Source organism: Vicugna pacos, unplaced genomic scaffold (assembly GCF_048564905.1).
Source record: "Vicugna pacos unplaced genomic scaffold, VicPac4 scaffold_7, whole genome shotgun sequence".
Lineage (NCBI taxonomy): Eukaryota > Metazoa > Chordata > Mammalia > Artiodactyla > Camelidae > Vicugna > Vicugna pacos.
The window spans coordinates 30,001-57,500 of record NW_027328728.1 but is presented as its reverse complement, the minus strand read 5'-3'; the positions used below and the strand labels follow the sequence as shown (position 1 = coordinate 57,500).

Below are 27,500 nucleotides of genomic sequence, written 5' to 3'. Positions count from 1 at the left end.
CTTTAGACCACTTCTCATGTCAGCCAATGAGCTGACCAGTTCTCCTTGACTCTTCTTTAGAGCTTCGATTTCGTTTTTGACGTACAGTATACATCTAAACACTATCACTTGGAGTTCCTTCGGTACTTGGATCTCTCCTTTTTTGAAATCTTGATCTAGCAGGCCATCCGTGTCTATTTTGTGGATCGTGCTTTCAGGGAATTTCTCTGGCTCTTTTCATTGGGAGTGGTTCCTCTGCTTCCTCATGCTGCTCCTATCTCTCTGGCACTGTGGCTTAAGGAGTATCAGTTATCTATTGTGGTCCTTAAGGAGTTTAGGTATTTATCTAAAGCCTATAGAGGAATAAAACTTTAAAAGGGGGGGAGAGGGGGGGAGAGGGGGGGGGAGAGAGAGAGAGAGAGAGAGAGAGAGAGAGAGAGAGAGAGACAGAGACAGAGAGAGAGAGACAGAGAGAGAGAGACAGAGAGAGAGAGAGAGGGAGAGGGAGATAGAGGGAGACGGAGAGGGGGATAGGGGGAGAGAGAGAGACAGAGACAGAGACGGTGGGAGGGGGAGGGGGGTGGGGGAGCCGGATTTTAAAAGAATGGAGGAAGAAAAGGTTTGAAAACAGTGTACAAGCAATAATAGAAGAGCAAGTGGAAGCAGAAGAGCGATCGAGTTGAGACGTCTTCTAAAAGCCTTTAAAAAATAGAAAAGATCAGAAAATAAAACACAACTGTTTCAAAAGTAAATTTTTAAAAGGTAATCGGAAATAGAACAGATTTTAACAAGAGATAAAACACAGGATTTGAAAAGGAGGGAGAAAGAAAAGGTTTGAAGACACTGTGTAATCAATAATAGAAGAGTAAGTGGAAGCAGAAGAGCGATCGAGTTGAGACGTCTTTTAATAACCTTAATAAAAAGGAGAAAAAAAAATCGAGAAACGATATCTGAAACCTGTAAATAATCAATAACAGGAGATCTAAACCAAGAGAAGAGAAAAAGGAAAGGGGGTGGATGTTTAAAAATAAGAAGAATAAAAAGATTTTCAAGGAAACATTTAAAAGGGATTAAAACCGTCAACGTAGACGACTGTTCAAAAGTCAAGGTTAAAAAGGTAACAGAAGGTAAAACCGATAGAAGAGAGATTAAAAAAGAGAAAGGAAAAGGAAAAAAAAAGGGGGGTGGGGGAAGGACGTGTTCCCGGCACCGCGGTCGGATGCTGCGTTCCTCCCGGGAAGGAGGGTGGCTGGCTGGCCGCCCGCCCTCTCCCGGCCCCGGTCGTTCCGCTGCTCTGTGCGGCTGTGTGCTCCGACTCGGGTCGGCGGCGCTCCTCTCCGTAGGTGGGCTCGGGGAAGACCGTGGAACCGCCCCGCCCCTAGCTGCGTCCCCAAACTCGGCTCCTTCTTAGTCATGGTGGCGCAAGTTCTCTGAGGTACCGGGGCAGAAATATCCTATCTGCCTCGGGCTGTAAACGAATCTCAGTCCTGCCTAGAAGGCTGCGGAGCCCCCGGGTGCGGATTCGAGTCTCGGCCCCGCCCCCGCCCGCATGCTGCACGCCAGAGGCTATGGCGGCTGTGGCTGCGTCCCGCCTCTCTTCTCGCGAGAAGCGCCGGTGATGGCGCCGCGGATCTGAGGAGACGGAGGCTACGGCGCCCCTCCCCCCAGGGCACACCGGCCGTGTTGCTTTGCCTTTCTTTTCCCGTCATGGACGGGGGGGGGCGGGGGGGCGGGTTGTTCTGCTCTGTATCCCCTCCCGGCCGCCGCCCCGGTCCTCCGCCCGGCTCGTGCGGCCTGTCCCGGCCCCTGGCTGCCGGCCTGCGACTCGGGCTGGGTGTCGCGGGGACCCTCTGTGCCCGTTTCACTTGGATCGGTCGGTCAAGGGGTGCTCTGGGTAGATCTGAGGCTCGGGGGCGCCCCCTCCGTCCCGTCGGCCTCTCCGTTGGAGAGGGGCAGTTTTGGCGAACGAGCCCTATTCCTCCTCTGCCGCTCCCTCCCCGCGGGACCGGTCCCTCCCGCACTGTTTTGCTTTTTACTCTTTCTTTTCTCCTTTTCTCCTACCAGATTTTGGGCGTCTTTGTCTTTCGAAGAGGGCGGTGTTCTGTCGGAGTTCCGCAGGTGCTCTGATTGGCCGAGTGGGTCCGTCGATGTGAGTTTTGGTGTATTTGTGGGAGAGGGTGAGCTACGAGTGTCCTTCTACTCCGCCGTCTTGCTTCTCCGCGGGTTATTTTTGAAGAGTAGGTGCTGGGGATTGAACCCTGGGCCTTTATTTTTTGCATGCTAAGCACGGGCTGTACTGCTGGATCTCTAGGCCCTCCCCACCGCAACACCCCCCCCTTTCCCACCGCCTCCATAGTACTCGATGAATCTCCTGACTAGATATCTATGCTTCCTTGGAATGGGGCCGTCCGTTTCTTCATCGGATGGATGGACGTCTGTGGATTCATCTCGTTTCTCTCCACTGCGGTGGGTGGCATTGGGGCGTGGGGTGGGGTTGAGTGGCGTGGGCTGGGAACTGTTCTTCACGTGTAGAGGTGGAGCGGAGCGATGAGGATGGTGACTTTTTCCCCCGAGTGCTCACGCCGGGTGATGGAGGCCTGTGGTCTCACTTGGAAGAGGACTCGGGTGACTGGAACAGAGCCCGTGTGGGGTCGTTGTGGAGGGAGGAACTCCACCCCCCCCAGCCCCAGCCCCAGCCCCGACACTTGTACCTCATCGAGGGACGGTCGGCCGAAAACAAATGAAAGCTGTCAGAGGTGGGGGTGGGGGTGGGGGTGAAGGGGTGGGGGTGTGTGTGTGTGTGTGTGTGTGTGTGTGTGTGTGTGTGTGTGTGTCCCCGTTCCCCGTACCACAGTCCCTGGTCGAGGCCCCCCGAGCGGAGAAACGCACGCCAGGCCGTCCGTGCTCCTGGTTGTCCGGCCGCGTGTCCCCGCCGCCCAGAGATCCCGAACCGTCCCGCTCGCTCCCCTGCCGGGTGCCGTGTGCCACCTGCCTGTCGGCCGGGCGCTATTTTAGACACTGCGAAGAAGTCGGCCGGACGGCCGGGCCGGGCCGGGCCGGGACGAGCCGAGCCGAGCACGTCCAGGCCGAGGTGGGTGGTGCTGGGTTCAGAGGAGTGGGGTACAAGCGGGAGGCGGGCGTCGATGGAGGGGAGGGGGAGGGGGAGGGGGAGCAGGGATGACGATGGGCTGGGGGGCTTGGCGTGTGGGGTGGGTGGGGGTGGGAGGGATGGTAGCCATCCTATGACTTTCTCTCCCCACCCCGCCTTTGGCAAGTCTGTTAGAGTGACGAGGTTGTGCTGGTTTCTGGCTGGTGCACACCATAGTGATTGTGTTCTTCTTTTTCCTGGTCTTTTTCAGGAACCCTCGTCCCGAGGGACTGAATCTAGTGCCCTGTGCTGCGCGGTACGACCTAGAGGTCGAATCTGCCAGGAGAGGTCTTACAAGGATCTGGAGGATCCTGGAAAACTGCTACCATCCGGAATCCTACATGGATATTCAAGATCTTGCGGATGGATGGACGGACGGAAGACGGATCGAATGGAGGCCCCGCCCCATCCCCTGGACCCCTTGGCCCAGGAGGATCGTGATGGGTCTGGAAAGGACTCTTCCGACGAGGGTCTCGGGATGGACTTTCTCGGTCCGCGGAAGGTGTTTCTGCACAAAGAGGAAGAGAGGGGCGTTCTCGGCCGGAGAGCCCGAACCGCCTCCTTTCAGGGATCCGCTCCAGTCTGGGTCGGGGTTGGGGTCAGAACGCGACCACCGACGGCTCCCCTCCCTCGTCTTGGCTCTCCAACTTGGGAAACCCTCCTCCCTGCCCCCTCACCCATCTTCTCGTCAGCCTGCCTCCAGCTTCCCCGTGCCAACTACCTCTCTCATGCTGCCGGACTTTCCTCCCCCTTGGGCCGCCAGGAAGCTCTCCCACTCCTCCACGTGCTTTGGCTTGGAATCCCTGACAAACACAAGCGGTGCTGGAGGGCGGGGCCGGGGGCAGTGGCAGAAGGACTCCCTTCATCTTATGGGAGCGACTTTTATCTCCATAGGTGGCGATTGAGAAAACACATAAAATCACTCAGAAGAATACCCATGTGTAGTCTCCCTGACCTAGATCCGTGTCTGTCTGTCTGTCTGTCTGTCTCTCTCTGTCTCTCTCTCTCCATTTCGCTATTCTGTGTGTGTGTGTGTGTGTGTGTGTGTGTGTGTGTGTGTGTGTGTGTGTGTGCGCGCGCGCGCACGCACGCGTGTGCCTTTCTGTCTGTCTCCCTTGTCTCTCTTTCCTCTCCTCTCCCCTCCTCTCCTCTTCCCTGTTCTCCCCTCCCTTCCCCCCTCACCCCTCCGCTCCTCTCTTCTCCCCTCCCCTCCACTCCTCTCCTCTCCCCTCGCCTCCTCTCGCTTCCCCTTCCCTCCCCTCTTTTCCCTCCTCTCCTTTCCTGTCCTCTCCCCTTTTATCCCTCCTCTCCTCTGCTCTCTCTCTCTCCCCCCCTTCCCTTCCCTCCCTCCTCCCTAACCCCCCAACCCCTACCTTCACAGGGCCTCATAGATTGAAATCGGTTTCCATGAAATGTGATGAAGAGGGAATGAAGTTTAGAATGATATCCCCATGCCATCGAAACCTTCTTCCCCAGGGACAGCGAGTTATTTGTGGTTGTGTTTGTTTTTGTTTTTCTTGTTGTTGTTTTGGGGTGCAACGAGGGCACAGGAGGCGTTGGGAGTGAGGGTGATGTTTCTCTTTCTGTCTGTCTCCTCCTTAGGAAGGATTTTAAGAGGAGGGAGGACTCACAGAAATCTACCATCTCGTCTCGTACTGCAGCTGTGTTTGAGCTTCCTATACGATCTGGGCGGAACACTCCCCACCCTCACCTCAAGCCGCCATCGCCGCCCCCTCAGCCCCCAGCACCCCCGTCCAGTCCCGCGCTTGGGGTGGTGGTTGGGCATGGGGGGATGTTGGCGGGGTGGTCGTTGGTGGGGGTTGGGGTGGTGGAGGAAACCAGAAAACAGACCACTGTGGCACGTGGCTGACTGGGGCTTCAGGGTGAAGGAGGATGAATAAAATGGCCGGAATTAGGCTAACGGATTGCTTCGTTTTTGGGCGGGGGTGGGGGGGGAGAGGAGGGGAGGATCATTAGGTCATTCATTCATTCATTTGCTTGGGGGGGGGGTGTCATTCGGTTTCTTATGCTCGCCCTTAAAACGGTCGACTCTTCTGACTGACCGGTTGCTGCTCACGGTTCCAGGCCCGTTGTTGAAACTGGAAGCTATCGATCTTACTGTTTCTACTGTATTTCAGTCATTGCAAGTCATCATCGTGCTGGGTCTCTGAGTCCTTCTCCGAGGAGAAGGTCGGTCGGTCACGGGACTACTGACCTGACAAAATAGCCTGAGTGACCAAGAAGGCCACACCTTGAGTGCTTATGAGATAATGAGATCTAACCGCCAGCCTCTATAGAATGGGTCACCTGGGAGGCATCGTGACACCATGCTGAGTCTTCTGATGAGAAAACGATTCTGTGGATGGTGATCGATGCTTGATTGTTTGAGCTATGGCTCTAGAACCACCCCACCCACTCCATCCCCAAGGTGGGTACACAGTTTTGAAGACGCTAGCCTGCTGTGAATCCCCTTTGCCCGGCAGAGCGATAAAATGACCTCTTTTCTTCTAAGCTCCAAGGCCTCGTCTCTGGATTCTTGGGCTCATCGGGGACGGGGGCCGATCTTTCGGCAACAAGCGTGCTTCAGAAACAACGGATGCCCGAGAAGGACACTCTGCCTCTCCCTCTTCTTCCGGGCCTGAAATGGGGAGGAAAAAATATCGCTTCCCCTGGAAGCCGGAGTCCAGAGCCCGCCATCCGGAGGGACTTCTGGCTTGGCCTTCTCCTGGGGTGGGGGGAGGGCACGCCACCGCACGTGTTCTTTGTCAACTCCCCGTTTCTCTCTTCTCGAGTTATCTCTTTGGGAAGGCTCCCACACTGGATGAAAACAGACAGACAGGCTGGTATCTCTCCCTACCCCACCCTTCGCCCCCCAAATGACTGATCTTCTGTCCCATCAAAATCACCACTTGTTTTCCAACGTGGCTTTCTTGGATCCTGGAGGACTGACATCAACTTAGAGCCAAGATGGGCACAGAACTGAAGGACCTTCTCGGCTGGCCTAAGAAGTCTGTCATCGTGATGTGGGAGGTATTCTTCGAGGGACCTATCTGACTAAGTGCTTGACGGCCTTTTGGACTTTGAACCAACTTGGAGATAGGAACTAGGATGAGCGGGCCCCCGAAATAGCTCAGCAAACTCTTCTCCACCCTTAGAAGAGAGACAGACAGATAGACAGACAGAGAGAGAGAGAGAGAGAGAGACAGACAGACAGACAGACAGACAGACAGTGTGTGTGTGTGTGTGTGTGTGTGTGTGTGTGTCTGTCTGTCTGTCTGTCTGTCTGCCTGCCTGCCTGTCTGTCTGACGGTCTGTCGGTCTGTCTGCCTGCTTATTGTAGGAACTCTCTGTCAATGGAAGTATAGTTGACTTACAATGTTGTGTTCATTTATGACGTACGGCATAGTGATTCACTTATTCACACACACACACACACACACACACACACACACACACACACGTATACTTTTTCAGGATAGGTTATTACAAGCTATTGAACATAGTTCCCTGTGCTAGACAGTAGGACCTACTTGTGTACCTAGTTTGTATAGGGTGGTTTATATCTGCTAATCCCAAACTCCTGATTTATCCCTCCGCCTTACCCCGTTCCTCCACCCTACCCTGTCCCCTGTGTTAACCATCGGTTTCTTTTCCATGTCTGCGAGTCCAGTCTGTTTCTGTTTTGTAAATAGGTTCCTCGGAGTCTTTTTAAAATGGAGTTATTTATGTATGGATGGGTGTCTTGACTTACTTTCAGATCCCACCTAGAAGTGATGGCATAGGATATCTGTCTTTCCCTGGGTGACTGACTTCACTAAAACTATGGAACGCTTCACGCATGGGCGTGTGTCGTCCACGTTCAGGGGCCGTGCTGATCTTCTCTGGATGGTTCCCATGTTAGTCTATGTGCTGTGGCAGCAAGCGCTTTCCTTAGGGTTTTTGTCTCAACCTGAAAGCCAGCCCGGAGACTGAAGGTCTTCTAGTTGCCTCCACTATCTGCCTAGGACCCTCTCCACGAATGTTTCCCATTTTCTCTCACCCTTTTGCCTTGGCATCATTGAGTACGAAAACGCTCCGTCTCCTGAAGCCCTGCAGACGGAAGCTGGACAACGGGAGGTAAACGTCAGAGAAATGGCCACAACAGCTCCTGTGGAAACCATCCTCGGGCCTGTTTTCGGGGGAGCCGCTCAGAGAGTTGAGCCGAACACCCCAGGACCTCATCAGAGGCATTTCAAACTGCTCGAGCCGTTTCGATGACCCCGATGTGTGGAAATCTCCTACCAGACTGACCCCCTACTCCCGGCCCTGAATCTGGTTTCTCATCTGCTCCGACGATTCACCTTTGTGCTGTACTTTGGTTGTCCACACAAGTGCCTCTTAGGCGATACCTGACTGCTTGCTCCCTACGCCTAGCTTCAGAAGCCCATCGACACCACCGCCTCCTGAGACGAGATACTACAACTGTTTCCTTGAACAGACCTGTTCTCAGAACTAAGAAACTGGGTCCATGAAACGCAGGCCCCCTAGGAAACCATTCCCTCCCTCCTGCCCCCAGACCGCACGCACGCACGCACGGACGCACACGCACACGCACAGTCAACAGCCCAGCTTTTAATGTGTAAAACTTCCAGGGAAGTTACAGAATAGGGAAATGTTGGGGTCCAGAGTAGGCTGCCCCAAAATGCAAGTGCCCGATGGATTATGCTGAATGAAAGGGACTTCACAAGTGGCCAAGGGGGAGGGTATAGGTCAGTGGTAGAGTGTGTGCTTAGCAAGCAAGCACAAGGTCTTGGGTTAAATCCCCAGTACCTCCGGTCAAAAATAAATGCATAAAATCGAATTCCTCTCCCCGCCCGCCCCCCAAAGTATACACTGCTGTATGTCAACTGTGTCTCAATAAAACTGGAAGGAAAAAAAGGAAAAAAAAAAAAAAAGCATGATTTAACAAAAGAAAGAAACAAACAAAGAAAGAACTGCCCGAGGCAAGAGGAACACTCTGTCCCTCCTTTCTGCCTCCCTGGAAGCAGGGGAAAAAGAATTTTTTTTTTTTTAAAGTCTCCCATCCCAGAGGAATCTATCAAGTCAGAGGTCTGCTTCCATGCCCTTGCATGATTCTCAAACGGTTTAGTGGGGTTTACCCAGGTTAGGAAAAGGAGGGGACTCCTTTGGCCTGAGACCAGGCGAGATTCTCCCCCCTCCCTCCCGCCTCCCTCCGTGCAGTTGGGACGGGGTGGCCTAAGGGTGGGGAAATTGAAACCAAAAAACAAAAGCCGTTCAACGGAGAGGAGCCGGAGGCCAAGTCAAAGGCTCTGACCTGAGCACAGAGCTTTCTGCATTTGAATGAAGCGATTGAACGAGGCCCTGCCGAATGGATCCTCCTGACGTCCCCGCCCCCGCTTCCAGGAGACAGTCCAGTCGATTTAGGACCCGATTTGGGACCGATCGGTGGAGGAGGCCTGGGCGGCGGCGGCAGTGGCGGCGGCGGCGGCGGCGGCGGCGGCGGCGGCGGCGGCGGAAGCAGCGGCGGGGGGCGGGGGGGAGGTGCGCGGGCGGGGGCGGGACCAACGGTCGCTCCAGCTCTGCCTGCCTGCCTGCCTGCCTGCCTGCCTGCCTGCCTGCCTGCCTGCGGGGCTGAGGCCTGAGGGCCACGCTGGTTCCTGCCACTCAGGGAAACTTGTGCGGGTGTTGCCGAAAGATCGCCCTCCCCAACCCCGTCCCTGACGAGCCAAATAACCCAGAGACAGGGTCTTAGAGTTTAGAAGAAAAGAGGCAGCTTGATTGCTTTGCTGGGCAAAGGGGACTCACAGCAGGCTAGTGCCTTCCAAACTGTGAACCCGTCTTGGGGTTGGGGTTTCATGCTTCTGTGGACGAACAGGTTGGAGCATGAAAGGGAATCACAACAGGCGGGAGCATAAAAGGTGCTCATGATCAACAAGGGTCTCTGATACAACTTCCTCCTAAATCTGGATGAGTGTCTGGTAACATGGGACCTCCTGGTGGTCTAGTAGGTCATCAGCCCGTGACCTTCTTTCTCTGGTCAGACTCACCCGGCGGCACCAGCGCCACGGAGGAACTCGGGGTGGGGGGGTGGGAGGGGGGCTGGTCGTTCTCCTGAGCTTATCCTCCCGTGACTCCCTTCCTGGGGAAAGACTCAGACGTCAAACATGATTGTCAATTTGAACGATCAGAGGAAGGTCCAATCAAACAGTTAGAATCGACAACTTTAGCTGCTTTGAACAGTGGGCCTGGGGCTGGGAGCGGTGTCTGGTCAGTCGAGTTTGCTGATCGTTCTAAAAGCAAGCAGTAAGCATAAAGCCAAAAATTGGCTTAGCCTAAGTGCGGCCACTTCATGATTCCTCCTTCACTGGGGGCCGAGGCGCGGGGGAGGGCGGGGGTGGGGGACACGACTGAGGTGGCGACGAACTTCTCCGTGAATGCTCGGAGCCGAACTGCTCTCTGGGCCTAGGTCCAAAAAAGGCCTGAGTCTCAGCTATGACAGGTTCTCTCTCTTTCTGGGCACATGGACTGACTCGCCCCGCATCCTCCCATCCTGTCAGACCCTTCGGACACGCACCTCCACCCGAGGAGTTCTTTGGCCTCGTCCAGAAAAAACAAACACACGCACGAACAAAACCAACCGAGCACACAGAAACCCTGATGATCTCCTTGGACCCCATTCACTTCGGAGAGTCCCTCTCGTAGAAATCCCCTCAGCTCGATGATTTCACCATAGCCGCCTCCCTTTCTCTGCCGCAGTGACCCCCACCCCCACCCCCACCCCTGCGTGGGCCCTGTCCCTCTACCTATCAAAAGCCAAACCCCAGGAGAAAAGAAAATCAGAATGCTGCTTTGAGCCACTGGATCTGTGAAAGGAACCAAACAGAAAGCCGAAATAACCAAACCAGCCGAACACCAAAAGCGAACAGACAGATACCCCAGAAAGAAGGGCACGCTGACCCTGGCCCCTTTCCTTCCTGGAATCAGGACATAATGTAGATCTACACCCCACCCCCGACCCCACCCTCCCCAGATGTCTTCTTTATGCCGGAACGAGAGTGACGTTCTTAGTGTCAATGGTGCTGTTTTGGAAACGACAGGCCAGCCAAGAAACAAGCACCACTCGGAGGGTTGGAGTACTCAGATTTCTTACGCCGGCGGGCTCAGAGGGGCTTCTGCTCCTAAGCCCTGAGCACCCCCAAGACGTGCACGTGAGGTTTTATAGGGTTAAGTACAAGCTTGGGGTATTCGGCCAATAGGCACGCGATAGCTTTAGCAACAACATTATCACAAGAGTAGAGGCAGTGAGGCGGCAAACCGACATTTCAAGGCCAGATATGTCTCTTTGAAAATCCAGCTGGCTAGCAAAGCATGAATAGGGAATCAGCAAACCGACACTTATTAATTTAGATTTACGAGTTAGCCCAGCAGACCTCAGATCAGGAATCCGACACTTGTTACACTTAGATTTGTGACTTAGCTTGTTAGCCCATCTGGGCTTTTCCTTCACAGTGTAAAGCGGAGAAGGAGAGAATTCTGTACAAACAGACCTGGATGAAAAGAATCCTCATCCTCTTTTAGGCCCCCACCTCAACACACACACACACACACACACACACGCACACGCACACGCACACGCACACGCACACGCACACGCATGCACGCATGCGCGCGTATAGTTACTCCTGTTCTCTCTCTCTCTCTTTCTCTCTCCCTCTTCCTTTATTACTGATGTTTTTAAAAATGTTTACTGATAACACAGAAAAAAATTGCTGAAGTGTTGTCCAGGAATGATATTCATTTTTGAAAACATGATATATATTGTAAAGGGTTTGGGCTCCCTTAGAAAAATCCCAGTCCAGGCACGATTGTATAGCACCTCTTTTCACTTTCAAGTATCTCATTTCAGACAATAAAGTAGCCTGTCATCTTCCTTGTGCATGACGTTTGTAACTGGCACAAGTCAAACGGCACAAAATTCAGACCCAATCTCCTGATCCGTATGATTCTCATATTCTTTTTCTTTAGTGACCCCAGAAGCTATGGGTCTGTGCCAACCACCCGTGGCTGTTCACTATCCAGCATTTCTTCCATTATCTTTATGTTGTCCTGTTTCTTGGAAGTATTAGTGCAGCTACTTTTCCCGATGGTCTGTCTCTGTCTCTGTCTCTGTCTCTCACTCTTTTCTCCTTCTATTTTTGGGGGGAGGGGCATGGGTTTGATTAGGTAATTTATTTATTTTAACGGTGGTTCTGGGGATTGAACCCAGGACATCATGCATGCTAAGCAGGCACTCTAACGCTGATCTATATCCTTCTCTACACCGCCCCCCCCCCGACCCTCCAGCACCCCCCCCTCCCCGGCCAGGGCCTGTCTTTGCTCAACCCAATAGAAGAGCATTTATGTTTTGCCAGTTTTCTGGGTCCTTCTTTGTTTCATAAAACTGAGAAGAAATACGTGTGGAAGTTCTCTCCTATGAATTGAACAGACTGAAGATCCTTTAAATAACCAAATGAGGTGGAAGTGCCGAGAGTACCATACGGGAACACACCGAGACACATCATCATCAAATTGACCAAAATTAAGGGTAAGGAGAAAATATTAAAATGAGCGAGAGAAAAGCAACAAATAACATACAAGGGAACTCCCGTAAGGTTATCAGCTGATTTTTCAGCAGAAACTCTACAGGCCAGAAGTGGGTGGCACAACATATTGAAAGTGATGAAAGGGGAAAACTGACAGCCAAGAATACTCTATTCAGCAAGGCTCTCGTTCAGATTTGAGGGAGAAATCAAAAGCTTCACAGATAAACGAAAGCTACAAGATTTCAGCACCATCAAGCCGGCTTTGCAAGGAATGTTAAAGGATCGTCTCAAGTCATCAAACCCTAAGAAAAGAGAACAAAAAGATGACAGAGAAAGGGAGGGAGGGAGGGAGGGAGGGGGGAGAGAGAGAGAAAGAGAGAGAGAGAGAGGGAGAGAGAGAGAGAGAGGAGACCTACAAAAGATGGCTTTGCCTGTTTAGGGTCTTCCGTTGTTCCTTATAAATTTTGAAATTGTTTGTTCTAGTTCTGTGAGGAATGTCGTGAGTATTTTGACAGGGGTTGCATGGAACCTGCGGATTGCTTTGGGTAGTGTGGCCATTTTGATAGTATTGATTCTTCCAATGCAAGAGCACAAGACAGCTTTCCATTTCTTTGTGTCATTTCAGATTCTGGAGTATAGGTAACCTCCTCGATTAAGTTTATTTCTAGGCATTTTACTGTTTTTGACGCAATGGAAGTGTTTATCCCAGTTATAAAATTCTGGTTTTTAAAGTGGAGGAGGGGAAAAAAAAAAAAAAAAAAGGAAAGGAAAGGCCACAAATGGCAAAATATCCTTCTTTATTACGGGTGAATTGTATTCCATTCCGTGTGTGTGTGTGTGTGTGTGTGTGTGTGTGTGTGTCCCCTCTTCTTTATCTATTCAAATATTGATGTGCACTTAGGATGCTTCCGTATCTTGGCCATTATAAATGATGTTGCTGTTAATAGCAGGGTGTGTGTATCTTTTTGAATTCATTCTTATTTTGCGGTTGGCTTTATTCCTTTGATAACTAGGTAAGTTTAAAAAGCTAAAGCGCTAAACCTTCCTGGAAACAATGAACAGTACGTATATGTAAATTAAAAAATATGTGTGCAGTAAAAAATTAAAAAATAAATAAATGAATAAAAAAGAAAGAAAGACAAGGAAATTAGCTATCAAGCCATGAAAGACATGGAAGAAACTTAGAAGACATCTTACTAAATCGAAGAAACCGGTCTGAAAATGTTACCAACTGGACAATTCCAACCAAAGGACATCCTGGAAAAGGCAAAGCTCTAGAAACAATAAAAAGATCGTGGTATCCAGGGGTTTGGGGAGAGGGAGGGAAGGAGGAATGAACAGATACAGCGTGTGGGATTTTTTTAAGGCGATGAAATTATTCCGTCGGATACCATAGTGGTGGCTACATGTCATTATGCATTTGTCAAAACCCATAGAACGTACGACATCAAGAGTGAACCGTCATGTAAACTATGGACTTTGATTGATAATAGCGTGTCCATGTCGGACCACCAGTTTGACCAAATAGGCCACACTGATGAGGGATGTTGAGGGGAGGGGAGGATATATGTGTGGGTGGGGAGGGCTGTGTGAGAACTCTCTGTATTTTCTGCTCAATTCTGCTGTGAGCCTGAAACTGCTCTAGGAAATAAAGTCTATTAATCAAAAAACAAAAACAAGAACAAACACAACGAAACAAAACAAAACAGCCAAATGAGGTGAACCAGGATTCAGTCATCCAAAATGGAGCTGGACGGCCAGTGGGAGGAACTTGGTTGCAGACATAGTCTTGTTTCGGGGAGGGGCACGTTGTCCCCTCCCTCTACACATCTTGAGTCCTCTGGGCTGGACTGATCCAAAAATGGACCCCAGACGGATCGTTGAGCAGGAGCGACAGGGAACCACCTCCTGTCTTTCATTCAAGCACTCATGTGTCCCCGAAGCAGGCAGCTTTTCTCCGTTTTAGGACAAGAAATCAGCCCTTTGTGCGAAATGGACCGGGCTGAGAGACTTTGGTTTTGGGTGACCCGTCTGTGAAGAATCGAGACGGAGTTTGGGTTTTGGGGGGGAAGCCCCTGAAAGAAGTCACGAGGTTGGTTGGTTTTCTCTAGGCTTCCGGGGCCTGAAGGCTCTCAGTGGGAGAGCAGGGTGATTTCCTAAGTCCAGATGCAGGGAGGGCACCCTCCACGGAAGTAATTGATTTCCCGCTTTCAGGGAGACAGAAAGAAGAGTCTGAGGGTCCGGTCCCTCTTGCGTCTGCTGGCCCCTCGGCTTCTTCGGTCACTCTCATTTCTAACCTATCCGTGTGCCACGGAGGCACATACATGTTTGGGGTGGCCTCCCCTGGGTCCCGACACCGGCATCCATGGGGGGAGGGGGGGCATGAGTGGTCAGAACTGTATCAAGCTCAAGGGCGCCACCAACCGGTTTCAAAAACAAATCTGCCAGCAGCTGCTAGCTGCAGCCTTGTCGTTTCAAAGTTCCCGCCTTGCTCTTGTGGTGTTTTCTTTCGTTTCCCCTTCTCCACTTGCCCCGTGGGGTAGTCTGGTGACACACACTTCCAGTGCTTCTTTCTTGCATCTGTGTCTCCTGGGCTGCAGTCCTAAGAACCCCCCCATCCCCCCCGGCCCCCCCCCCGCAATAAGCTCGTTTCTTTACCCTCCACCAGGTCTCCTGGCTTGGGAATCTCGGTTCACACCATGTGTCTCGTGTCCTCTCTGAATTCATGGGCCCAGCCATCCACCCTAAGGAGACGGAGGGAGGGAAGGAAGGCTTTGACCTGGCGACCTTCCTTGCCGGCATCCTCCGGATTTCGGACCCTTCAGTGTGCCACCCGCCACCCGCCATACCACCCTCACCCTGAGGCCTAGCCCTCGGGGCTCCGTCCACGCGGAAACCTGAACGCGGACGGACGGACCTGGATGGCGGGCGGGGTGGGGGTGGGGGTGGGGGTGGGGGTGGGGGGCGGAGGGGCTTGCTTCATCACCGCCGGAACCGTGGAGGCGACCGAGACAGACGCGTCCTTCAAGAGGTGAAGGGACACGTAGCCCGGGCTAGGTCCGTGCCACGGCATGTGATTTGGCTCTAAAAAGGAAGCCAGGGGCCCGTGGAGCCGAGAGACCTGTGGGAGACAGGCGGGGCAGTTTCTGCGTGCACATGACTCCCTGAAAGGAGCCAATCTGAAAAGGTGGCATCCTGTAGGGTACCGGCTCTGGATGACGTTCATTCTCAAAAGGGCAAAAGCCCAGAGAGGGTGAAAAGATGAGTGGGGTTGTGTGTGTGCGGGGGTGAAGGTTGTCTCTCTCTCTCTCTCTCTCTCTCCCTCTCTCTCTCTCTCTCTCTCTCTCTCTCTCTCTGTGTGTGTGTGTGTGTGTGTGTGTGTGTGTGTGTGTGTGTGTGTGTGTGTGTGTTGTGGCGGGGGGGGGGTTGTTGATGAATAGGTGGAGCACAGGGGACTTTTAAGCAGCAAAACTCTCCGGTAGGTAGGCCCACGATGGGATGAAAACCAACGTGTTGGCTATGGCATTCCCTAAGATGGGGTGAACTGAAAGAACCCTTCTGGGTGTCTGCCCCTCAGCCGAAGTTTAAAGTCCTTCCTAAAGCCAGAAGGTAAAGACACCCGTGAGCAATCTGAGCGGCCATTGCTGAGGGGTAAGAGCGAGGCCAGTGAATCCAGTGAAAGACTGACTGACTGACGTGGGGGCCTGGGTCCCTCGGCTCGACCCCCTTCCCCGGGAAACCGAAGCCTTCGACGCAGGGATGCGCTTTGACACGCTTATGTCTCATCAGAGAAGGTTTCTTCTGCCTGGCATTGTGTGACGGGGCCGAGATACCCGTCCTCTCCTCCTTTGCATGAGGTAGCCGTCGCTCCCGCCTTGGCGCAGCGGTGAAGAAGGCTACCAGAAACACGGTTCTGCGTTTCTCTCTATACCGTGGGCGAGCGTCACGGCTTTTCCTTGCGTTTCACCATGCAGTCAGAGGGCATTATCAAAACTAAGCGTGCCATCCAAATTTTCCTTTTCCTTTTTTAAAGTGACTGTCAAGAACTTAGGCAGCATCGAGTGAAAACGTTGGGCACCTTCATCTCTTGGTTTGTATGGAGCCAGCTAGGTCATCAGACCCACATCACCATGATTTCTGAATTCTAAGATACTTTCAAATCCATGATATTGTACATTCCTGGGTCCTGGGATGTCATTCTGGTTGATCAGGTCAAAGGGAATGTGTCCCTCCGTAGCACTGATTAACACGTCAGCTTATTTAAACGACAACACAGGAAATTCCCTTCGGGCGATATTCATTCCACACGCTCAAGGAAACCGATAGGTTGTGTGCCTGAGCCCACACAGTGTGATGCAAGAACGGGGTGGGGGTTGAGGGAGGGGGAACTCTGGCTAGTGTCCGGGACCTAACGGGAGATAGAGTGGAGGGTGATTTTTGCCCTTCTTCAGGGTCAGGGTGAATCGGCCTGAGGTTGACTTGTGCGCTCAGAAAGAGGGCCTTTATCGGATGCCCCGAGCCGACTTTTCTTTTCTTCTTCTTCTTTTCTTTTTTCAGTTTTATTGAGATAGGTTTGACATACAGCCCTCTATCAGTTTCAGGTGTACAGCACAATGATTTGACTTCCATAGATTGTGAAGTGATTATTAGGTAGCTTTAGTGAACATGAAACAACGATATTTTAAAAGGGGGTTTAATCAACAGAACTGCTGTTTATGATGATCATCTATTCCTAAGAGAAAGGACAGATGAACACTCCAAAATGCAGGAAGTGCATAGTCACAGAATGATGAACAATCTTTACCCGTGCAGACGTTTTGACACCAGGATACGTGGAAAGCTGAAGTCTTAGAACATAGAAATATTTGGCTCTCCATTTGACCTGGAAATCTCCTTGTTGGAAAGAAGCTAATTTCTCCTCCTCCTCCTCGTCCTCGTCCTCTTCCTCCTCCTGTCTTTTTAATTTAAAAAACAAATTTTTTTTTTTTAACAAAAAGTTTTTATCTTTTTGGAGGGGGGACGGGTCGTTAGGTGTCTTTATCTACGTTTTAAGTAATTATTTAGATTTATTCTACGTTTTCAGTGGTGGTAGTGGGGACTGAGCCCAAGGCCCTGTGCATGCTGAGCACGCACTCTACCGCAGAGCTCTACGCTTTCCCAGAAAGGAGCAAATTCCTAAACATAGAGCTGGATGAGCAGGTCAGCTTTTTGATCTCATAGAAGCAGCGGCCCTGTTCTCTGGGGGAACCGTCCTTATCTTGTCCGTCTCGACAACGTCAGAAACGTCTACATAGCCCACAATGGCCTGAGACTGAGGCCAGGGGGCTGAATCAGGTAGAACCTGAAACCAAATGGAAGAAACAAAAAAAAGGGGGGGGGGGCACGCGGAGGCCTTTTTAAACGTGCACACTGCTGCGAGGGCTCCCTCGTCGAAACTCTAATTCGCAGCCTTCTTAAGGAGAAATATACATCTGAAACGTCTTTTTTTCCACGCAGAGTTTAAAAGCTTTCACCCTCCGAACCGAAAAACCTTACCCGTCCCATCGGTTCTTTCTAAGTGAGTGGGTTCTCTAGTGTCCTACGCGTCTGCTGGGAAACAAGCTGCTGGAAAACAAGCAACTAGAAACCAAGCTGCACCAACATTTCCATGAGCTTAAAATCTTACATTCACACTTAACTTGCTTAAAAATGCACACGCTTGCTTTGTTTTCATGTTTTACACAGTAGATGACCTAGAACATGCATGATGCTAAAGAAATTGTGTGAGGGGCAATCCTGAGATTGACCGTGAGGGCACAAAGGATGGCAGATATTTCCTTAGGGTAAAACAATGGACGGTCATGGGAAGCCAGATCAGCCATTAACAGAACTTGGTTCTGGCAGGAAAGCCTGCGGTTTAACCCCGGGGAAATATTTGCTATCTCGAGATGTCCCAGAGGCAATCACAGGATATACACTTAGAAATTTTGCATCCCCGGAGGAGGGTGATTGTTCCTGGAAGGGTTAGGCCTGAAATGAATCAGTTAGCCAGCAAGCAGAACTTCGTGCTTCTGGTATGAAATATCTAAAGCCCCACCTCTTTGATCGCATATCTTTTTTTTTTTTTTTTTTTCCCCCTGAGCCGTAGACTCCCAATAAACAGGATGTCGACCAGGCTTTTGGCACTCTAGATCCACGAGACCTTGAGTCCCCTGGTCTCATTTTTGCTCTTTACTTTGTCTCTTTGTTTCTTAATTCTTGCGTCGCCCGTCCTCAGACACGGTCCCGAACTGCGCTGGACGCAGCACCCGTCCTACCCGACTCATGAGTGACCTATAGTTTTTAAATGAAAGCTACAAAGTCTCTGGTCATGTCGATCTGCTGGTCTCGTCTGTATGAGACAGGGCATTACCTGAGTTTCAGAGACATACACAGACACACACAGACAGACAGACAGACAGACAGACAGACAGACACACACACACACACACACACTCTAAAGGGAAAAAAGAACAAAGAAAGAAAGAGAAAGAAAAAGAAAAAGGCTCAGGGGAATAAAGGATTCGCTTGCTCTCTGTGACATGACCCAGCAGACCTAGTTGTCACAAGACAGGAAGCTCAACTCTCCATGTTTACATGATGTGTTCCTGAGCTTTCTTGCAGAAAATTCTCATGCATTTCTTTCCCCTCACGGAAGTCTTCTCTATTCCCCACAGAGCCTGGGGCGATGGCTCTGCACCCTGGAGGCACCTGCGGCCGATCCAAGATATTGGATGATTTGTGGAAGTGATCAGTGATCCTGAGACAAAGCCCTTCCTTTAGGTAGAAAAGCAAGTGGCCCCTGCTGCTCAGGGAGCTGGTGCTCCCCTTCCCCCCCTCCCGTCATGCCACCTTCTCCTTTGTGCACAAGCTATCGCTTTCGCAACAGAGCTTGGCTTGCCTGAGAGTCTTGTGGAAGCCATCCTCATTTCTATGGTACTGCCGTCCAAGGATCTGGAAAGGGCCCAGTCCCATGTATGCATGTAGGCACGTGTGTACGTCCCCGGCTTGTAGGCCTGACGTGTTTCTCCCTCCAGATACACTTGCCAGAGTTCATTCACGAAAGAGCTCTATGGAACTGGTTTTCAAGGGAACATGCAGGCAGGGAATGCGAACAGGCAGGAACCCAAATGTTTTCCTTCAGGTTGACATGATCTAGGACAGATCCTTCCATCCAGAAAACCAAATGTCAAGGGATTGGTCTCGTGAAAAGAGCCATGTCTTGATTGTGACGAGCAGCGTTCGAGGTGAAACTTTTTGCCTCCCTAGGTTTACCCCGAATCCTTGAAGTTCCTGTGGGTTACCTCTGTCATGAAATGTGTCAGCCAGAAAAATAAAATAAAATAAAATAAAATAAAATAAAATAAAATAAAATAAAATAAAGAGTCTGGGAGCGATGGCTGGCTCGGTCTCAAGTCTCAGGAAGTGTTCACATCCCAAGCAGTCCTGGGGGGTAGTGTGTGTGTTGGGGGGGGGGCGGAGGCGGCCCGTCTCTGAAAAATTGGTGCCTCCTCCACGTAGTTTTTGGTCCCTTGCAACTGGAGCGTCTGGCGACATCCCTGGAATGTTTAGATCGTTTCCAAAGAAGATGAGATACGGAAGCGTTCGTTCCTGGCTCCATGAGTTGAAGGGGACGTGCTTTGATATCCTTCTGATAGGAAAGACTCGAGATCTGTCAGTGTGTTGGCCGACATGACTGGTATACCTTCGGAGGACGGATGGACCGACAGACAGACAGACAGACAGACAGACCGGAATACATACATACTTACTTACTTACATACGTACGTACGTACATACATACATACGTATGTGCATACATACATATATACATACAAGTAAAATAAAATAAAATAAAATAAAATAAAATAAAATAAAATAAAATAAAATAAAATAAAAGGATGCTGTGAGGAGAAAGTGTCTGTTTCTGGCTAGGACCAAATCGTGTCCGTACGTGGACCGGTTGGGAAAGACTGGTGTCCCAGATGGTTCACCGTGACTTCCTCGTGAACATTTGCTGTGACCGATTCGGGCTTGCTTCGGAATAGTCACGGTCTCCGGAATAGTCACGGTCTCGTTCTGAGGAACGTCTCCTGGAAAGCATGTGGAGACCATCTTCGTCTGCCGTCCTTAGGAAACGTTCCAGCAGAGCGGGTGTCCGAGAGCCTCTAGGGGCGATGGCTATGCTTAATGGATGTCTGTCCATCTTCAGGCCGAATTTCGTGGAAGCATGCTGATCTGGCCAGCTGACAAGTCTGAATGGGGGTGATTTTTGGTAGAAATGCGCGTCCTTGGAGAGACCAGGGGAAGGGGAGCATGTCTCAGTGGAAACTCTCGTACAGCGTGATAGAGATGAGAATGCGGTTCTGTGTCATCATCTTTGCGTGCTTCCCGCCACCCTCCCCCTCCCCACCCCGCCCCGCCTTCCACTGATACGCTGGGCCACGTCACGCGTGCTTCGAGTTTTCTCCGATAGTTGGCCAACGCTCTTCCGACTCCCGTTGCCCATGGTTCTCCCGCTTTGGACTTGGCATCCTCGAGAACCAAAGCCGCCCTTTCCCTGAAGCCCCGCCGAGCCGGACTGAGCAGCTGGACATCTGCTGGAGAGAGATCACTGCCGTGTCCCCTCTCGAGACCCTCCTCCTGCCCATTGCTGTGGAGGCCGCTTGGAAAGTGGACCTGAACCCGCATGCGTTTTTCAGGCCGCCCGAGCCTCTTCGAGCCCGACGCCTAGACATCTTCCTGAGTGGTGGCGCTCCGGACTCACACCCGGGGTTTCTCGTTGGCTTCGGCCACGGACCTTTGTCTTCCTGGAACGAAAGACCAGACCGGTTTCATCAGGTGGAACCACCTGCCTGGTGGCGGGACAGTCGTGGAGCCCTATGGACCACCCCGAAATGTATGTGCAGCCCAAGGGTGATCTCTCCAGCTGAACAACCATCGAGGCCCAAAAGGACCCCCCCCCGCCCCCGCCCCGGGAAGAAAGAAACTTTGACCTTGACCCTTAGCTGCCCGAATGAGAATTTGGATCGGGGTTGGGCAGGGTGATGGAGATCTCCCTTGGCCCAGTTCCCGTGCGCAGGACTTTCAATGACTGTGTCTTCCTGAAAGGACACCCGCCCCCTGACCACGCTGTCTCGTCATCAGTTTGTTTCCACGAGGGATGAAGTCTCATTGTGTGCACGGCAAAGTTGGCCGCTGCCTGTTCGGTCCGCCATCGCTCCGTAAAGGACCGAGGAAGTGTGCGTTGTGACCAGTGACAGATTTCGGAGCCCGTGGGTGGTGGACGGGTGTGTATCTGTTATCCAGGTCACGCACGACGCGGTGTGTCGTGGTGTGGCCCGCCCGGCCACCCCACCTCCCTTCCCCCATGGAAAATCAAGAGAGAGTATTGCCCGAGACAGACGAAAGTGCAGCCACGAAACCTAAAAGGATGACCCTGGATGTCAACTTGGAGGTGGCTAGGAGACGGCTGAGCATGCATAGGACCACACTGCCACCGTGTGGGATGCTGCACATGTGTCGCCGTCGTGGTTTTCAGCTCCTCCACCTATTGCCCTCACCTACATCCACTCTTTATCTCACTGAACTCTTTTTGAACTCTTTTTTTTTTTTTGGGGGGAAGACAGTGAGAATTTTCTCTCTCTCTCTCTCTCTCCCTCCCTCCCTCCCTCCCTCCCTCCCTCCCTCTCTCTCTCTCTCTCTCTCTCTCTCCTACTCTCTCTCATAATTGACCTGACAATAGGATGTCAGTTTTCACGTGTCCAACATAGCGATTCGGGATTCTTCCATGTTCCACGATGATCACCGCGATGAGTCTGGTTACGGATCCGTCACCGGACAGCGTCATGACAATAGTATGGATTGACTCGACTCGCCCTGCTGTCCATGACATCCCGTGATTAATGTATTTAAGAATTGGAGATAACTGGAAGCTTGTACTTATTCCTCTCCCTCACCCATTGCACTCATTGATCCTTCTTGGTATCCATGAGTCTGTTTCAGCTTCCTTGCATGTGTTCCTGCGTATTGTCTTGGGGATTCTGCCTCGAAGTGACAACATCCCTCTTGGACTTAGGTCACTTGGTTAACATCATCCCCTCAAGGGGTAGGTCTCTCCAGACCACGTGACACTGTCCATTCGTCCATCCGCGGGCCCTTAGTGGAACTGCCGGGTCTTCCAGGAGTTTCCTGTGGGATGTTTTGAGGGACTTCTGTCCTGTATTCCCTAATGGCTTTCCTCCACCTCCGTTTTGCCCTCTCCCCCTCGCCCCCACTGCCAACCCCTGTTCCGTGTTGCCTTCTGTCTTCTGTCGGAGAGCGGATTCTGTCAGGTATGAGTCCATAGCTCTGTGTCCGCCCGCCAGCCCGCCCACCCGGCCCCATCGAACGGTGGTCTCTATCACATGTTCCGTCAGAAGCAGGCACTTTCTGCTTGTTTTTGGAACTTGCTGTCGTGATTCCAGGTTCTGGGCCTGTCTGGATATCTCTTAAAAACAGAAATGCGTGCGTTTTCCCCCTTTTTAAATTGTTTTTGCTTACTTATTTGTTTATTTACTTGCTTACTTATTTACATATATTTATTTATTTAGGCTTTTTTGTTGTTGTTGTTCTTGTTGCTGTTGTTGTTTTTGGTTGTTGTTTGCTTATTCGGGGAGGGGAGGTAATTCGTTTCTTTTGCTGGTTTGTTGCCTGACTTAGTGATTGCCTGACTCACCGACTTCCTTATTTGCTTGAACGGAGGTCCTGAAGGTCGAACCCTGGACCTTGCGCGTGCTGGACAGGCACTCTGCCGCTGAGTTCTACACACCATCCTCCCCCGCCCCCGCCCCTTCCCCATTTGGATACAAAATAATTTTTTTTTCCTTTTAAACTGAAAAAGTCAGTTTGGGTCTCCTGCCCGTGTTTCATCATTGGTTTGTTGGCTTCTAGGAGGTGGAGTTGACCGAGTTCTTGGACTGTTTAGGAGAGGAACCCCTGATGGGCTGTGGTGGTGCTTTTTCTACATTTTTGTTTGTTTGTTTGTTTGTTGTTGTTGTTGTTTTTTGTTAAAACCCCAGAGAAAGTTCTACAACTTGATTTCCCTTTGGTGGTGGGTTTTGTCGTTTGTTTTCATGTTTTTTTTTTTTTTCCACATGGGGCTACAGTTTCCCTGTCCACGTGTGACTGTGTGTCAAACACACACACCGACACACACACACAGACACAGACACGGGCACACATGCACACACAGACACGCGGATGCCCATGCACAGTGTTGTTCTGTGTAGATGCACTGAACCTCGATTTACCGAGCGGGTGGCTATCGACTCGCCCCCCCCCCCACAACCGCCGCCCGCATTTTTTTGTTTTTCCTCCTCCTCCCTGTGGTTGTGGTCAGCCGTGCTGACGTCCGTGTTCTCACGACCGACCGCGAGTGCGTTTTCCCCACGCGCCCATTTGTTGTCTTTGGGCTTTGTCGCGATCTGTGCCGAGATCGATTTTTCTTTCCACTTCGATGGGGTTGACGGTCTTCATCCTTTCTTTTCTAGCTTCTGGGCTTTGCCTGTCTGCTTTCAAAAGACCTCCTGCATTCGAGAGGACGGACTCCAAAGCCGATTCCTGCGTTGTTCTCGGAGCGCTCGCCTGGTTTCGGTTTGCCAGCCCCCGCCTTCCCTCCCTGTTTCCCTCCTCCCCTTCCCACCCCCCCACCCCCCCCCGCCGCCGGGAACCCGGGATCTCGTCCTGGTCGCTCTGGGCCACCCGCCGGCGTGTCCGTGTGATCTCCCCCGCCCGGGGAATCGCGTGGGGAGCGCGTCCCCTTCGCGGCAGCCGCCCGCCCGGCCGGCCGTGTCTTGCCAAACCCCGGCTCCCTCCGTCCTCCCCGCCCTGATCTGCTGCCGGGGTGGGTCGCGTCGCGTCGCGTCGCGTCTCCTCATGCCGCCGTGCCGTGCCGTGCCGTGCCGTGACGAGGGTGAGCGGGCTCCGAGGCGGACGCCACGGGGTCGCGCCGGCCGGCCGCCCGGCGCCTCAGCCCGGGACGGGCTCGGGCGTTTGGGCGGCCGGCGGTCGGGATCGGTTCCGGGGACGTTGGCGACGGCTGTCGGGCGCCATCTGGCTGCCGCTCTTGAGATCGTCCCTCTTCTCCCGAGCGTCGGCGACCTCGGCAAGGGATGGGGCTCGGCGGCGGGGCCCGAGGCAGACTTCGGGGAGGCTGGCGACACCGGCGGTGACAGTCCCCGTGGCGCTGAGCCGCGGGCGTGTCCTGCTCTCGGCGCAGATTGGACTCGCAGGCTGATGAGGGGGTGGCTGCCGCCGCGCTCCCGGGATCTCGTGTGTAGGGGGAAGCCGTGTGGCCTGGCCTGGTCGACCAGCATCCGCCTGTGCCCCTGCAGCCGCGGGGACCGACCCGAGCCGATCGGACACGGCCTGCGCCGTGCCGCCGCGGGGGAAAGGGACGGGGTGTCCCGCGCCCGGGCCGCCGGCGGCTAGGTGGTCCGGCCCTCGTCTGTGTCCCTTGGACGACTGCTCCCGAGGCGAGGAGCGGCCCGGGCCCAGTGCGGTGAGGCCGGGGACGGGCGCGCTGGGGTTCCCGGTCGTCGGAGGCGCCTCCTTGGATGAAATGTTTTCTGAGTCCCGATGGACCCGGAGACGTGGCTGGGCCGGCCCCTGTTGGCGCGGGAGGCCAGGGAGGGCGCCCCCCGGCCCGTAAGTCTGCCCGCGTGGGTTCCGGTGGCATTTGAGGGACCGAGACTTCATCCGGACTCGGGGACCGGCACGGGGGCGTCCTGCGAGGGATGTGGGGGAGGCAGGCTTTCCCCGGCCCGGTGCTCGGGAGCGGTCCCTCGTGGGGGGCCCTCTCCTCGGAGGCGCCTCTGTGGCATCTCCCCGAGTCCCCGACCACGCGGGCGAGAAACGGGCAGGGCGTCCCCGGCCCGATCCCGTCTCCCTCTCGTCCCTTCCCATTCCCACTGCTCCTCCTCCTCCTCCTCCTCCTCCACCCCTCCCCCCCCCCCGGTCGATCAGATGGCCCCCGAGAGCTTCGGGGCTGCCATTTATGGGGGTAGGGCTGGGGGCAGGTGGCCGGACCGAGGTCCCGGGGCCCCCCCTGCAAATCGTGGACCCGACCCGTTTCCGGGCGCTGTCATTTTTTCTGTCGTGTTGGGCATTTTCTGCCAGCAGATAGGTGCTGACACGGTCTTTCTCGGTGTCTGTCACCGAGTGTTGGGTCTCCGGACGCGTGTGGGGCTCTTGGGCTTTGTCTCTGCGTGAGCCCTGGCCTGGTAGAAGCCGACTCTGCTTCTGACACTTGAGCCGCCCGCTCGGGCCTGCGCGCCGGCTCTCGTGTGTGCGTCCGCCTGACGTGGCCCGTGGTGCCGCCTCCGGTCTCTGGTGGCCCGAGGGCGGTGGGGTGAGGTGGCGGCGTGGGTCTTTTACCCCGTGCGCTCCCTGCCGCAGGCACCCGGTGGTGGCCGGCACGACCCCACCCTCACAGGCTCCGTGCCGCGTGTCAGGCATTCTCCGCCTGGGGTCGTTGGCCACTCTCCTCGTAGAGGAACGAGGAGTGGGTGGCGCCTGGCGAGGCTGAAGCAGGTCCTCCTCTGGTGGTTGTCCTCGCCGGGCCCTCCCCTCTGGCTCTGGGGCTTCCCTGCCCCATGGCTCGGTCGCTCGCTCGCTCACCTGACCGATGTGGTGACGTCATGCTCTCCCGGGCCGGGCCTAAGCCGCGCCAGACGAGGGACGGGACGTTCATGGTGAACGTGGCCTCTCTTCTCGTTCTGCCTGCGGGCCCCTCGCCTCTCCTCCACCGCCCGTGGGTGGCGGGGGCAAGGAAGGGGTGCGGACTCCGGCCCGACCTCGGTCTCCCGTGCCTCGTGGTGTCGGCGGGGCCGGGGTCTTGTGACGCGGCAGACACCTCTCGCCTCCTCGCCTGCTCGGCGTCTTGTCTCGCGAGCGGCCCTCCCCCGCGGTGGGGGAGGGCTGCCCCCGCCGCCACGCCACGTATCCCCTCGCCGGGGTGCGAGCGTGTCTCGCCTTGGCCCTCTGTGGTGCCCCTGGAGCGCTCCAGGTTGTCCCTCAGGTGCCCGAGGCCGAGCGGTGGCATCGCTTCCCGTCCCCAGCGAGTCCTCTCGGGTAACCCCTGCGGTGGGCGTGTGTCCCGAGCCACTCTCTTGAGCAGTGGGGGGGAGGGGTCGAGACGGTAAGCGAGGCGTGGCCGCTCCCCACCCTCGGTGGGGCCGGGGCCGCCTCCTGGTCGTCGTCCTCACCCTGTACCGGGGGGGACTGACGTGGCCGGGCGCACGCCGGGTGGGTCCCCCCCTCTGCGGGGCTCGCGCCCGGGCGTGGGAGCGAACGTGGTGGGGCCGGGTGATGTGCCGGTGGGGGCGGGCGCCTGTCTCGTCCCCACGCGGTCTTGGGTGCGTCTCCTCGCGAGGCGGCACGGGCTTTCCCCGGTCCCGACCGCGAACGCTCGCTTTTCGGCCCGCTGCTTACCCTTGCCGCAGGCCCCTCCTGCCCAGCCGAGCGCTGACGTCCACCTCGGCGGACTTCCGTAGGCCTGAAGGGGGCCCCCGCTGGGTAGGGGGCGATGCGCCCTCGGTGAGAAAGCCTTCTCTAGCGATCTGAGAGGGGAGCCTTGGGGGGGTACCGGACAACCCCCAGCCGCCGCTCCTCCATCCAGAGCGTGCAGTCGCCACGGGGAGCGACTGCCGCAGCGTGTGGGCAGGGCCCCGCCGCTTTGGCGTGTGGGTTGCGCCGGCCCCGCGGTGGGGCCGTGTGCTGCTCTTTGCCTGCTGTGGCCCGCGCCTCCCCCCTCCGAGTCGGGGGAGGGTTCTGCCGGGCCGGGCCGGGCCCGGCGTCTGGCGCGGGGCCGTGCGAGCGCGCGTGTGTGCGCGCGGGCTTTGCCTCCCCGGTGCGTGCCGTGGGGGGAGGGGCAAGGCGGTCCACCCCGACTTCGCCCCCCGTTGTCTCCCCGCCGCGAGGAGCCACCCCACCTGTCCCGGTCCCGAGCCGCAGCCACCGGTGGCGGTGCGTGGGCTACGGGTCGGGCCGCCTCGCTCGGGAGCGTTTCCCCGGGCCGCGAGGCCTGGGGGCGAGCCAGACGAAGCAGGATGATGTGGGTGGTGGACGGACAGACCAGACAGACAGACAGACGGACGAGTGAGCGAGCGGAAGGGGCTGCCCTCTGCAGTGGGGGTTAGCCTGCTGCGCGTGAGTCCCGGCGGCGGGGCCGGGGTGTGGGAGGAACTGCCGAGGGTTGGCTGAGGCCGGCCGGCGTCCTGGGCGTCGCGGGGCCGCCCCCACGTGTGGGGGTGGTGGGATCCTGCGCTTGTTTCCCCGGCGGCCCGGTCGTGTCTTGGGATTTCCCCTTCCCTGGGCTGGTGCCCGCCCACACCCCCGACCCCTGCGGCCGTCGCTCTTGTGCGCGAGCGGCCCCTCCTCGTCGTCGCCGGCCCTCCCCTGCCCGGACCGATGGCCACCCGCGCCGAGCCTTTTCCCCCCGACCCACCCCCGTCCTGGGACCAGTACGTGGCCTCACCGCGCGTGGGTGCTGTCCCTCCCCTGGAGGCGGCCCCGGGTGAGGCGTCGTCGGACCCGACGGGGGGGGGGAGGCGGGGTGCTTCGGCACGGCACGAACGTGTTTGTTCTGGGTGTGCGCGCGTCGGGGCAGGGCAGCGCCGGCCCGTGCGGCGGGAGAGCCTTGCGGTGGGCCGTTCTGAGGCTCTGCGGTGTCGGGCGAGGGTGGCCCTGAGCCCCCGTGAGGGGGTGCCGTGGGGGTGCCGAGGAGAGAGAGT

General features: G+C 54.9%; 2 long non-coding RNA genes and 1 other non-coding gene across 3 annotated transcripts in view; 2 read left to right on the top strand and 1 right to left on the bottom strand.

Annotated features, from left to right (window-relative positions):
* The window catches only part of LOC140692495 (uncharacterized), a 22,995-nt gene extending 18,009 nt beyond the window's left edge, over positions 1–4,986 (top strand). The window contains exons 2-4 of the long non-coding RNA XR_012068065.1: positions 2,044–2,128; positions 2,336–2,445; positions 4,730–4,986. This is a non-coding gene — a long non-coding RNA (uncharacterized lncRNA). The remainder of the gene's footprint in view (positions 1–2,043; positions 2,129–2,335; positions 2,446–4,729) is intronic.
* Positions 4,987–6,943: 1,957 nt separating this feature from the next.
* Positions 6,944–7,052, bottom strand: LOC140692505 (U6 spliceosomal RNA). Its single transcript, XR_012068074.1, has one exon. It is a non-coding gene; the product is annotated as a U6 spliceosomal RNA (small nuclear RNA).
* A 16,108-nt stretch (positions 7,053–23,160) lies between these two features.
* Positions 23,161–27,500, top strand: part of LOC140692494 (uncharacterized) — a 22,991-nt gene continuing 18,651 nt past the window's right edge. Inside the window, exon 1 of the long non-coding RNA XR_012068064.1 lies at positions 23,161–23,361. This is a non-coding gene — a long non-coding RNA (uncharacterized lncRNA). The remainder of the gene's footprint in view (positions 23,362–27,500) is intronic.